Source organism: Bos indicus x Bos taurus, chromosome 13, assembly GCF_003369695.1.
Source record: "Bos indicus x Bos taurus breed Angus x Brahman F1 hybrid chromosome 13, Bos_hybrid_MaternalHap_v2.0, whole genome shotgun sequence".
Lineage (NCBI taxonomy): Eukaryota > Metazoa > Chordata > Mammalia > Artiodactyla > Bovidae > Bos > Bos indicus x Bos taurus.
This window is the reverse complement of record NC_040088.1, coordinates 31,717,985-31,732,328: the sequence shown is the minus strand read 5'-3', so window position 1 is coordinate 31,732,328 and position 14,344 is coordinate 31,717,985. Positions and strand designations below refer to the sequence as shown.

The 14,344-nt window shown below is 38.5% G+C and overlaps 1 protein-coding gene across 2 annotated transcripts in view; it reads right to left on the bottom strand.

Moving 5' to 3' along the window:
* Positions 1 to 14,344, bottom strand: part of ATRN (attractin) — a 189,437-nt gene that overhangs the window by 101,490 nt on the left and 73,603 nt on the right. The window lies entirely within an intron of this gene.

Sequence of the window (14,344 nt, the reverse complement as noted above, 5' to 3'; positions counted from 1 at the left end):
CCACTCACCAACCCATCCTACCCTTCTCGGTTGTCACATAGCACTGGGTTGAGCTCCCTGTGCTACATAGCAACTTCCCACTAGCTATCTTTTTTAAATGTGGTAAAGTATATGTTTCAATGATACTCTTTCAATTCATTCCCCCCATTTACTTTAAAAAGTAATATTTTCAAGATAACTAGAATATCATTATACCATCTCAATTACAGTATGAATACATTTAAAGACCTTTAAAACACAAAATGACCACATATTCTGTCACTTAGAAATGAATATTATTAAGTAAACTTTCTTCCAGATATTTTTTATGGATACATACAAATAGAAGAATAGATTGATAATACACATTTATACAAAGGGGGTCATAATATAGGTGATAATTTTAATAAAGTGTTAACTTTAAATCTATATAATAGAAAAAAGAAACCAAAGCAGAACCAATGCTATTTTTATATTTTAAATGTTTACTTTCTATAAGTTTTCCTGAATACAATTTTTTAAACTATGAAAAACATTATTATATGTAAATAAGGTAGGTTTTACCACAACGTAATAGCAAAAAGGGAAATAAGTATCCATCAATAGTAAATGGATTAATCAATTATAGTACATCTATATAACAGTAAAAAATAAATATGCTCAAGCAACATATTATTAATATAAATCTTGAAACAATGTTAAGCTAAAAAAAGCAAACTGCAGAATATTGCTTCTATAAAAACTAAAAGCAGAAAATTTATTAATGCTAAATATGTTCATATATATCAAAAATCTCTTGTGTGTTATATGCTCAGTTGTGTTCGATTCTTTGGGACCCCATGGACGGTAGCCCACCAGGCTCCTCTGTCCATAGAATTTTCCAAGCAAGAATACCAGAGTGGCTTGCCATTTCCTATTCCAGGGGATCTTCCTGACCCTGGGATCAAACCTAAGTCTCTTGTGTCTCCTGCATTGGCAGGCAGATTCTTTACCACTGAGCCACCTGGGAAGCCCATATTCAAAATCTAAAGACATGTATGTGAACAAATGACACCATACTCTCAGGACACTGACTGTCTCTGGGATTTTCGTGGGGCATGCAGGGGTCTTAACTATATTAGCAATGTTTTATTTTCTAACCTGAATGGTAAATGTATTAACATTATTTTTCTCTAAACCCTTCCCTTTATCTTAAAATATTTTATACGTGATCTGAAGCAAACATAAAATGGTGACATTCATTAAATACGAATAACAGTTAAATCAGTACCAGCTATTATTTTATGTATTTTAATATTCCATATTTTTAAAAATACATGAAAAATTATTTAGAGAGTAAATTCAATTTAAAAATTATACATAATTTATTTTTGGACAGACTCAACTTCCTGCTTTGAAAGTTGAAAACATTAGCACCTATATTTCCTCCCATGTCTTCTCCTAATTTTTGTTCTATTTACATTGTCCAGGTTCAAAATCATGCACATTCCATTCTATAATTTCAGAGCTATATAGTACTGGATCTACATTTTAGCTGAATCAACTTCTCACATTCCTCTTACCACAACTCCTCCTTCTTGAGTCTTTAATTATTAATTGGCTAGATTTCACTGTCAAATGGCTTTTCCAAGTGGAGCCCCTATGTGCACCTTCCCCTAAATTCTTTCATGTTGAAGAATATCTGCTTGCTAGCTTGAGAGGTGAATATGTATAATATTCATGGGCCATCCTTTCCCACACACCTTGCTGATGCTGCTCCCCTGAATGCTGCTGGTACTGAATGTTGCCAATGGAGGTCTGAGGCCAGTCTGATTTTTCCACTCTTGAATGGTTTGTTTTTCTGCTTAGAAGTCTAAGAAGTCTCAATCTTTCTCATTCTCTCCCCCTCTCCTTTCTTTCCTCCCTCCCTCACTTTCTCAATCAATCAATGCATTTCTCAATTTCCCCCACCCCCCCGCTCAGTTTCTTTTTTAAGTACACAGTACCATACTTTACTTATGGTATAAATAATTTAAAAGCATCTGGGTAAATGTTTTTAACAAAATGGACTGCATACTACTGCAACCTTTATGGCAATCCACAAAGCGCTTCCTGAGAAGAACTAGCATGACTTCTGAAAAACACATATATATCTTATGCTCAAGTTTGAAAGAGAGGAGCACAAAAACAGAAGGAAACGGTAAGAGCACAGAAACAAGTCTCCACATGACCCAATCCATGTCTCTTTCAAGTGACATGGAAGGTGCTCAATCTGTATCTTAATGCATGTTACTTTTCCTCAGTCAACATGTCAGCCCAATAGCTGGTCAGAGACACTAAGGTGCTGGCAGGTCCCTATAATCTGGTTAAGAGGAACTGCCAAAGACACATAACAAGTTGTCACTCTTTTCACAACACAGAAAACCAAACATAAGACAAGAATAATGCTGATGCAATAAAATGTAAGAAACACCATGTACTAAACAAATGCTCCTCCTTATGGGAGCTGAGTCCAAGATAAAGGAATATTCAATAACTAGTTCTAAGACCTGGACATGCAGTTAAGCAAAGACAAACCTCAGGAATTCAGAAATAGGTGTCTTCCATAAAGGTACAGCCATTTCTCTCACAAACTCCTCCCTGATGGCTGGTAACACAATGCTCATCCTGCCACAGGGCACACACTCTGCCCCTCCCAGTGGCCTGGTATTTCAATCTCCGTTTCTAGCCATCCAAAGACCACAGGATACACTCTGCAGAGACTGAACATGATCTCAGCCAGAAGGAGGCAAAGAACTACCTGAGGCTTCCCACCTAATAACTTGATCAAATTAGGTCTTATCAGTGAACAATTATAAAATTCTTTCTGAAACATCTCGTGCTGTTTCAATCCACCTGTCCTGTTAGGTTCTTTTCTTCAGTCACAGCAACTATCTATATTATATTGGATCTTCTGTCTCCCATGTATCTTTGCTTTCCTCTAATTAACTTTATCTGTATTCACAGGAATCATGTCTATTGAGGTGTCAGCAGTTCAATTTTAATTCTAGGTCTTGCTGTATGTAATTTATTTGTATTTCTTTACATGTGTAACCTCTAATTTCATCTCATTTTGTTACTATTATCTTCTCTTCCAGCTTGTTTTCTGAATTCAGATTCTCATTATTTTGATTCATAGCACAAAGCAGTAGGAAGAAATCTTCTGCTTTCAAGTTTACTCTTCCTCTATGATCAATTCTTGTCAGTTTTATATGCTGTGTTCTTTCCTTTTTACTTTTTTCACCATAGACATTTGCATTTGCTACAATGTCATTTCTTTCATCTTGCTGCGGTTAGACTCCGATTGCTCTCCAGATATTACATTTCCAAAGTATGTGTGATTTTTCCTTTTTCCACTGTATCTAAGACAAGTTAATCTTTCCATCCTAGTTTTAGTGTGAGAGTTGGCATTTTATGTTCTATCCCCTTCTCTGAAAGTCTAAAGAAATGTTGGGGCTCAGATGTGGGTGGTGTGTTCAGTCTATTAGAATAATATTTCCAAAGTCTACTTGCCTCTGAGATTTTGTTTAAGTGTTCTTCCTCAGAGATCAAACTTTGGGATATCCAAATTACACAGAAGCTCTGACTTCTGGGTAGGGTCAGCCACTTAATCAATTTCCCCACTCTTTTACCTGATCCTTCTCATCAACTACTTCTACTATTCAGTTAAAAGGGTTTAAAAAAAAAAAAAGAAAGAAAACCCACAGTGATACCCAACCAGTCTGCTTCTTTCTAGATTTGGGGCTATTATAGTGTTAACTCTCAGAATTTCACCTGTATGGTTTCTGTGGGGTAAAGAAGGAGTCAGTCTTACTGTTCCTATGTGCCTGTTTTAAGTTTATTGGATCAGGTGATACTCCTTACCTAGTTGCTCAATTTCTAATTTTTTTTTTAACTTAAAAAACAGCAACAACAAACACTTTTTGCTCAATGAAAGGAAATTCAGTGATGAAGTTTCAATTGGAAATCTTAAACCAGAAGACCAAGGCCATCTGTTTTGCAAGAGGACCCTTGGGTGACATAAAGTAGGAACTGTTTTTTAATGTAACAAAGTTTTGGGTTAATAGGGTCGTAGAGAAAACAGAGTGAGGGTAATTCCTTAAATATACTTATCGAAGAGTATCGATGATAATCAAATTTATGATCTAAAGTTCCAGAAATATTTCTTCTCAAAGGTGTCACTATATTTACTTTTCATGAGTCAGTAAAAATTTATCTGAAACTATATTAGTATTTACACAAAATACATTAAGCTGTAAAATCACGTTTTGATCAATTACAAGTAGAAAACATGCTAAAAATCTAAAGAATAAGTGTGGAGGTATATTTGTTAATTACTCCTTTCTGCCCATGGACAATGCCAAGTAGGCATTGTTAAAGTCTTCCTCCTCCACTGCCGTCATGTCTAAATCCAGAGTCTCCCAAAGAGCTGGAAAATTATGGAAGATCTTCATCACAGGTTTGAGTTTAAAAAAAAAAAAAACAGATGTGAGTCTGAGGAGTCATTCTGGGCAACAGGGAATGCTCACAGACCGTGTGGCAATGGGGGATCCAAACACCAAGTGCTCCAGAGGCTGCATGTTCATCACGTATGTCATTGTGGAGAAGGTGGATGCAGCCATGAATGCAAGGCCACAACGTGGATGGAAAAGATGTGTAACCAAAGAGGGAACTTCGATGTGGAACTCAACAGAAGATTTTCAAAGTCCTGGTGCCCATTCAACTATGAAAAAGATTTTTGTTGGTGGCATTAATGAAGACACTGAAGAATATTATCTAAGAGATTATCTTGAACAGTAGGGGAAAACGTAGGTCATGACTGACTGAGGCAGTGGCAAAAGAGAGGCTTTTGTTTTCGTAACCTATGATGACTATGACTCCATAGACAAGATTGCTGTTCAGAAATACCACAAAGTGAATGGCCATAACTGTGATGTAAGGAAAGCCCTACCTAAGCTAGTGCTTCATCAAACAAAAGAGGCTGAAGTGGCTTTGGAAACTTTGGTAATGTGAATGACAACTTTGGTTGTGGAGGAAACTTCAGTGGTCAAGATGGCTTTGTGGAACCTCATGGTGGTGGTAGATATGATGGATGTGGGGACAGTTATAATGGATTTGGTAATGACGGAAGCAATTCTGGAGGTGGTGGAGGCTGTAATGATTTTGGCAATTACAATAGTCAATCTTCAAGTTTTGGACCCATGAAAGGAGGAAACTGGAGGTAGAAGTTCTGGCCCCTGTGGTGGTGGAGGCCAATACTTAGCCAAACCATGCAACTAAGATGACATGGTGGTTCCAACAGCAGCAGTAGCTATGGCAGTGGCACAAGGTTGCAGAAGGTTTTAATTACTGCCAGGAAACAAAGCTTAGCAGAAGAGAGCCAGAGAAGTGACAGGGAAGCTACAGGTTATACCAGATTTGTGAACTGGGTCAAGTACAGTGGTGGCAGGGCCCAGCTGCTACGAAGAAGATATGTTTTAGATAACACTCATGTGTATGGGTGAAAAACTCGAGGTCTGTACTTGCGACTACCTGTTTAACAGGTTATTTCAATTTCTGTTCCATGGAAAGCATAAAGCATTCCAACAAAGGGTTTTAATGTAGTGGGTTTTTTTTTTTTTTTTTGCACCCATGCTGTTGATTGCTAAATGTAATAGTTTGATCATAATGCTGAATAAATGTGTCTTTTTTATTAAAAATGTGCTGTGCAAAGTTAGTCTTCTCTTAAGCCATTTTGGTAAACAACCCCAATGGTATGAAGCCAGAATTATTTCAGGGTGATGCTTGGTTCCATTTGAAATTTATTCACAACCTGCTTGGGTAGAGAAGCCATTGTCTTCAGAAACCTTGTGTAGCTGAACTGACAGTTACTATGTTGTGACCTGGAATTCACTGTTAAAAAGTCACCCAAGCAAAGTCATGGAGGTTTTTGGTTATTAACATAACTGTTGGTATATCCTATGCAATACATCTAAGTTGAATTATGGTACCAGATAAAGCTATAGATGGGGATGAAGCTTGTATTGCTTACAAATTATAATCACCCATTGTAATCTGTAAGCAATAAACTAATATCCTCAAAATAATAAATTAAATTAAAATTAAAAAATAAATGTGGCTCATGAGGTTTACCAGTCAAATAAAAGTAACAGGTGACAAAAATATTTCTAAGAACAAATATTTGTGAAGGAAACAGATAATTCATTTAATCTCTCATTCACTTGATAAATAATTACTTGAGCACATTCTATCCACTAAGCCAAACTGAGTGAATACACAAGGTCTCTAATCTTGGAAAACACAAGGTAGAAAAGGCAGAAAACGAGCAAGTACAACAATGGTCATATTAGTAGAATTAAAGTAGAATTAAAAATTATGAACACTGCTCTAAAGGAAATGAGAAATATGAAAGAAAACAAGGAGCACCTGTCTGAACTGGCTTATCAGGGAGGATCTCATTACGGCACAGTTAACTGACAGGGTATGTAAAGGGTAAAAGAAAATAGCCCTGAGGTACAATGGCAGGAACAGTCTAGATAGAGGGAACAGCAACTGTAAGTAAGGAGTTTTAGGTAAGGAAGGAGAGTTGGTGGTGGCAGGAGGGGAACAAACTGGGTATCAGAAGGTAAGCAGTGGTCACATCAGGTAGGATCATTAAATCCCATGGGAAGCCACTGAAAGGTTTTAAGAAGGCCATAAACGATAAAATGCATACCCTTAAAAAAGCATTCTAGTTGATATTTAGAAAATGGATTAAGAGGAATGAATGAAAGCAGACAGACTTGATAGGAACATACTGCTGAAGCCTAGATGAGACACTGACAAGCTGGTCTTAGAGAGAAAAGAATGAATAGGCCTGTATTTGGTGACAGAATTGATGGGCTGGATAAGAGATTAATGTTAAAAGGAGATGAAGGACAGGAAATATCAAAATAACTCCCAGATTTCTTGCTTCAAGTGAAGATGATGTCAGGCAGATGTACTAACAATCACGTAAATGGTAGAATATACGACTTTCATAATATCTAGTATAAAATGGAAGGCATGATCATTTTCCTATCTTTACCTTTACTTCTCAGGGTGGCAGTACTAGAAGTAGTAAGAAGTGGTTAGATTAGGGATAGATTTTAAGGGTAGGACTGACAAGACCTGCTGACATACTGTGGCAGACAGACACTAGGGTGGGCCTCATGAGCCCTGCCTTCTCATGTTCATGTGAGCAGGATCCATGATTTGCTTCTAACCAACAGAATATGGCAAAGATGATGAGATGTCATTTTCATGACCTCTATCCTGCTAGCAGGCTCAGTCAAGACTCTCCTTGTGGCCTGGTAAGCAGCCTTACTTCATTTTACTATTGGGAAAATCCTAGTGATAAGGAAGTCTGGGTAGCCTCCAGGATCTATGAGGTGACCTCCAGTTGACAAACAGGAAGAAGTCAGGGCCCTTAGTCTTACAACCACCAGGAAATGGATTCTGCCAACAACTTGAATGAGCTTAGAAGTGGATTTCTCCCCAGTTGAACTCCTAAATTAGAACACAGGCCAGGGAACACCCTGACTGCAGTTAAGCCACACCTAGACCCCTAACCAGCAGATACTATGAGGTAATGATTGTTGTTTTAATCTTCTAAGTTTGTGGCAATTTATACAGCAAGAGATAACTAAACATATACTGAATGGAGTGTGAAAAAACAAGAAGTCAAGGATAACTACAAAATTTGGGGGCTTAAGCAAATAGAAGAATAGACTGGTCATTTACTGAGATAGGGACTTCTGGGGCAAGAAAAGGCTTGGAAGAAAGATCACTTTGGGATGCATGGCGTTTAAGATGCCTATTGGGCAGCCAAAGACTGAGAGGTCAAATAAAGGTAGAGATATGGGAACAGGAGACAAATCTAGGAAGCAGATATAAACTTGAAAGTCACCAGCATAAAGGCCAAGATATAACATAAGATCACGGAGAGAATAAACACACTCACTCACCAAGGGGACCAAGAGGGCTGAGCCCTCATGCACATCCTCATTTAGAAGTTAGTCAGCTGAAGAGGAACCAGCTAAGGAGGTTGAGAAGGAATGAACAGTTAGGGAAAAAAAAAAAAAACCAACATCAAGGAAATGTACAGTTCTGAAAACAAAGTGAAGAAACTGTTTAAAAGAGGGAGAGACTAGTCATATTAAATATTGGTGAAAGATCAAGTAAGCTGAGGACTAAGACCTGAAAATTTAAAATCCATTCCTTAGTCACACTAGCCACATTTCAAGTGCTCAAAAACATGTGGATAGAGACATAACAGTGAGACATGACAGTGCAAACACTGAACATGTTCGTCATGGCCAAAACAGAAACTGTCCACTGGACAGAAACAGAAGACAGAAAAATGAGCAAAGATGCTGTTGTGGTTCCGCTGCTAAGTCATGTCCGAATCTTTGTAACCCCCATGGGCTGCAAATTTCTCTATCCTTCACTGACTCCCAGAGTTTGCTCAAACTCATGTCCACTGAGTCGATGAAACTACCTAAACATCTCATCTTCTGCTGCCCTTTTCTCCTTTTGCCTTCAATTTTCCCCGGCATCAGAGTCTTTTCAAATGAGTCAGCACTTTGCATCAGGTGGCCAAAGGATTGGAGCTTTAGCAACAGTCCTTCCAATGAATATTCAGGGTTGACTTCCTTTCAGATTGACTGGTTTGATCTTGCAGTCCAAGGAACTCTCAAGAGTCTTCTCAAGCACCACTATTCGAAAGCATCAATTTTTTGGCATTCAGTCTTCTTTATGGTCCAACTTTCACATCCACACATGACTACTAGAAGAACCTCAGCTTTGACTCTACGGACCTTTGTCGGCAAATAATGTCTCTGCTTTTTAACACAGAGGTTTGTCATATCCTTCCTTCCAAGGAGCAAATGTCTTTTAATGTCATGGGTGCAATCACCATCTGCAGTGATTCTGGAACCCCAAATATAGTATCTATCACTGCTTCCATTTTTCCCCCCTTCTATTTGCCATGGAGTGATGGAAACAAATGCCATGATCTTAGTTTTTTTTAATGTTGAGTTTCAAGCCAACTTTTTCACTCTCCTCTTTCACCCTCATCAAGAGGCTCTTTAGTTTCTCTTCACTTTCTGCCACTAGACTGGTATCATCTGCATATCTGAGGTTGTTGATATTTCTTCCAGCAATCTTGATTCCAGCTTATGATTCTCCAGCCCAGGATTTCATATGATGTACTCTGCCCAGAAGTTAAATAAACAGGGTGACAATATACAGCCTTGTCATACTCCCTTCCCAATTTTGAACCAGTCAGTTGTTCCACGTATGGTTCTAACTGTTGCTTCTTGACCCACATACAGGTTTCTCAGGTGACAGGTAAGATGGTCTGGAACTCTCATCTCTTTAAGAATTTCTCACAATTTGCTGTCACACAGTCAAAGGCGTTAGCATAGTCAATGAAGCAGAAGTAGACTTTTTTCTGAAATTCCCTTGCTTTCTCTATGATCCAAGGAATGTTAGCAATTTGATCTCTGGTTCACCTGCCTTTCTGAAACTCACTTTGTTCACCTGGAAGTTCTTGGTTCACATACTGCTAATGCCTAGCTTAAAGGATTTTGAGCCTAACCTTGCAAGCATGTGAAATGAGCATAACTGTATGATAGTTTGAACATTCTTTGGCATCGCCCTTCTTTGGGATTAGAATGAAAACTGACCTTTTCCAGTCCTGTGGTCACTACTGAATTTTCCAAATTTGCTGACAAATTGAGTGCAGCACTTTAACAGCATCATCTTTTAGGATTTTAAATAGCTGAGCTGGAATTCCATGACCTCCACTAGCTTTTTTTTTTTGGTAATAATGTTTCCTAAGGCCCCCTTGACTTCACACTCTAAGTTGTCCAGCTCTAGGTGAGTGACCACACCATCATGATTATCCAGCTCATTAAGACCTTTCTTATACAGTTCTGTGTATTCTTGCCACCTCTTCTTAATCACTTCTGCTTCTGTTAGGTCCATACCATTTCTGTCCTTTATTGTGCCCATCCTTGTATGAAATGTTCCTTTGATATCTCCAATTTTCTTGAAGAGAACTCTGGTCTTTTCCATTCTCTTGTTTTCTTCTATTCTTTGCAATGTTCATTTAAGAAAGCCTTCTTATCTCTCCTTGGTATTCTCTGGAACTCTACATTCAGTTGGGTGTATATTTCCCATTCTCCCTTGTCTTTTGCTTCTCTTCTTTCCTCAACTATTTGTAAAGCCTCCTCAGAAAACCACTTTGCCTTCTTGCATTTCTTTTTCTTTGGGATGATTTTGGTCACTGCCTCCTGTACAATGTTACAAACCTCCTTCTGTAAGGAAATCAACTATGAATATTCATTGGAAGGACTGATGCTGAAGTTGAAGCTCCAACACTTTGGCTATCTGATACAAAGATGAGACTCACTGGAAAAGATCCTGAGGCTGGGAAAGATTGAAGACAAAAGGAGAAGGGGGCAGCAGAGGATGAGATGGTTAGATAGCATCAATGACTCAATGGACATGAATTCGAGCAAACTCAGGGAGATAGTAGAGGACGGAGGAACCTTGCATGCTTGAGTCCACGAGGTTGCAAAGAGTCAAACATGACTTAGTCACTAAACAACAACAAATAATCATAAAAAAATAGCATGGAATGTATTCATAGATATCACAAGAAGAGATAAAGCTGAGTATCACCGAAAGGGGAGGGGGACAAGTGAACAATATAAACCAGTAAGGTAATCTTTATCTTTCAAAGCTGAAATGGGAAACAAGGCCACTAGCTCAGAAGGAAAATAGGAGAAAATGTGGTAGAGATCTAAAAAATGAAAAGATAATATGACAGCTGAGCAGGAATATGAGAGAGGGAATGTGAAAGAATTAATGAAGCATAAACTCCTGTAGGAGTCAGGAATTATTGCCATTTCTCTTGAATCTGTACATTCATGTGCTTAGTCACTTAGTCATGGCCAACTCTTTGTGACCCCATGGACTGTAGCCTGCCAGACTCCTCTGTCCAAGGAGTGTTGCAAGCAAGAATACTGGAGTGGGTTGCCATTTCCTTCTCCATCTGTATATTCGTATCTTTTGCCAAACTTGGGCAACTGTTACTTCTTCAAATACTTCTTCAGACACACCCAGTTCCTCCTCTTCTTCCAGGGCTCCTCTGGTGACAGAAATGTTAAAATATTTTGTTACAATCCACAAGTCTCTGCAATTCTGTTCATTTTTTAAAATGTTCTATTTTCTCTGTGTTGTTCTGATTAAGGAATTTCTACTGTTCTACCTTCAAGTTCACTGATTCTTTCCTCTGTCCTCTCCTTTCTATTGCTGAGAGAACTGTTGAAGCATTTTATATAATGGCTGCTTTAAAATCTTTGTCAGATAAGTCTAATATATGTGTCACCTTGGTATTAGTATCTCTTGATTGTCTTTTTTCATTCAAGTTGAGATTTTCCTGGCTCTTAGCATGTCAAATGACTTTCAACTGAAATCTGAACATTTGGGGTATGATGACGTAAGACTCTGGATCTTATTTAAATCTCCTGTTACAGCAGGCCTCCTCTGACACCACCCCAGGGGAGAGACCGAGGGTCCACTCATTCTTGCTATTACTGCCAGGCCGGGGTAGAAATCCCCACAATGACTCCACTGATGTCACAGGAGTCAGGGAGACCTCATTAATGCCTGGTGCAGAAAGTCCCAGCTCTCTAACTGGCCTTCTTTAACCCTACCTTGGTAGGATGGAGAGGGGTGGTTGGAGCACCTCACTATCTCCTAGCATTAAGTGGAAATTTAGACTCTACACTTACACTTTCCAGGCAGGGATATGGGTGAGGCCATAGTTCTCTCTATGGTATTTGGATAGGGTAGAATGCTGCTAAGTCGCTTCAGTCGTGTCTGACTCTGTGCGACCCCATAAATGGCAGCCCACGAGGCTCCCCCGTCCCTGGGATTCTCCAGGCAAGAACACTGGAGTGGGTTGCCATTTCCTTCTCCAATGCATTAAAGTGAAAGTGAAGTCGCTGAATCTTGTCTGACTCTTAGCGACCCCATGGACTGTGGCCCACCAGGCTCCTCCGTTCATGGGATTTTCCAGGCAAGAATGCTGGAGTGGGGTGCCATTGCCTTCTCCGAGGGTAGAATGGTTATTATCTAAAAGTTTTCTGTCTTCCTAAACTGCCCCTTTCCTGGTCCTCATGCTAGAGAAAACAGGGTTTTCTTGGGTTTTTTCAGCTTGTACCTATTAACATTTCCAGACTGCTGATTTTTTCAACATCAAGGCTGAGAAAATACGAAACAAAAGGAAAATCCTTGGAACTTACCATTACGCCATTCTTTGGTTCTTGGTAAGACTGCCTTCTTCAGAGTTTTCCTTAAGTTTGTATGTTGTTTTATATAAAATGTCAGGGCTTTTAACTGTACTTACCATACAAAGAACAGGGCAAAACGATCTTCATTTATTTGTGATTTTAAAAAATTTCCTTTTTCATATTCTATTTCTAAAAGAGTTATCTGCTGTGTTTACTCTGTGTGTTCCTTCTAAGTTTGTCTTTAATTCTGAAATTATTTTAAAATTCTTTCCTAACTTCTATCATCTCCTTTCTGAAATGTTCTAGTTCTGGTTATATTGTTCTTTAATGTCTTTTATAATTTTCTTGTATTTTAGCTTATTTTGGAATATTAAGTTATAATATTTATCAGTTTTGTGAATATATTTTTCTATTATGCTTATATGTTTGAAGGGGTGTTATTCTACTTATTCTCTTCTTTTCTGTAATAACTTTCCATGAAATTTGACCTTGATATTTTTCTGTTGCTGAACTTTAAGTAAAATTACTTTTTCCTGAACTCTTATAGGAGAAATTTTATTTAGCTAGTTTTTCTTAATTTCTCAGCTCTCTAGCTCCTCTTCTGTTGTACTGTACTGTCCAACTATCCTGCACCGCACTTGCTGAGGTCTCCTGGCTCTGTTCCCTTCCCAGACTGTTATCTGGACGTTTTTGAACTTATCCTAGGCTGTCTCTGTCCTGTTTGATGTGAATTCTATTTCCAGCAGCATTTCCTCAGTTTGGGGCTTTCTCCTACAGAGTCTTCGACTAGTTCATTTTGAGAGTTAATAAGTCAGAATCTGCTTCAGCCTCTTCAGATCCTACTACAGATCCCTTGAGCTCATTCCCCTACTAGAATATGCAACATCTTCCCAATTACAGTTGCTGTTCTCAAAGCAGCTTGCTGAGTTTCCCAGTGGGTTTTTAGGTTTACTGTTGGTGGGCCCACTGCTCCCCTCTGCTTACTGTTACAAAGATACTGACAGCACACTGGTCTTATACCTGTCAATGGCTTAACTCCACCCATTTGAGTAGATTCCTTTTGTCATAGATGCTGCCCCTGTGTCTTAGTTGTTTTGTGTTTTTTTAAATTTTATTTATTTACTTACTTTTGGCTATGCTGGGTCTCTGTTACTGCACAGGCTTTTCTCTACTTGTGGAGAATGGGGGCTACTTTTTACTTACAATGCATGGGCTTCTCACTGCAGTGGCTTCTCTTTTTGCAGAGCACAGTCTCTAGGCTGTGCAAGCTTCAGCAGTTGTGGCTCCTGGGCTGCACAACTGTAGAGCACAGGCTCAGTAGTTGTGGCACACAGGCTTAGCTGTTCTGTGGCATGTGGGATCTTCCTGGATCAGGGATTGAACCTGTGTCTCCTGCATTGGCAGGTGGTTTCTTCACCACTGAGCCATCAGGGAAGCCCTCTGTGTTTTAATTTTTAATGACTGTTTGGGGGATTCCTTAAAGAATAGATGATGATTTTTTACAACATTCATTAGCAGAAAATGTTTAGGAAAAGTTTCCAGGGTGCAAAATCAGCACAAGGAACTAGTTATAAATTTCTACTCAAAGTCAATCTCCATAGCTAATTCCATTGTGAAAATATATTCTCCCTTCAGGATGAGCAGCATGGAACCAGTAAACTGACCTTGAACCCTGGGAAATATTAGAGAATGACATAATTTCCCCCTAGTAAATTATAAATTCAAGTCACTTAACTTACAGAAATGCTTATTAAATTAAAAGGTAAAGCAATCCCTTATTTATCAAGAATTTACTACATGCACCTGAAGCAAATTATGAGACAGTATATGGAAAAGATGAATTACTCCTTATTACAACAATGAATTCTTTTGGACTCCCTTTTTCAAAAATCTAAGAATATGTCCCCAAAAGTCTAGAATAGAACTGCCAAAATACTAACAGAGATTTTCTTCAGGAATGCAATTACTGATGATTTCTTTTCTTTTTACTTATCTCTATTTTAACTATCTTCAAAATGGAAAAC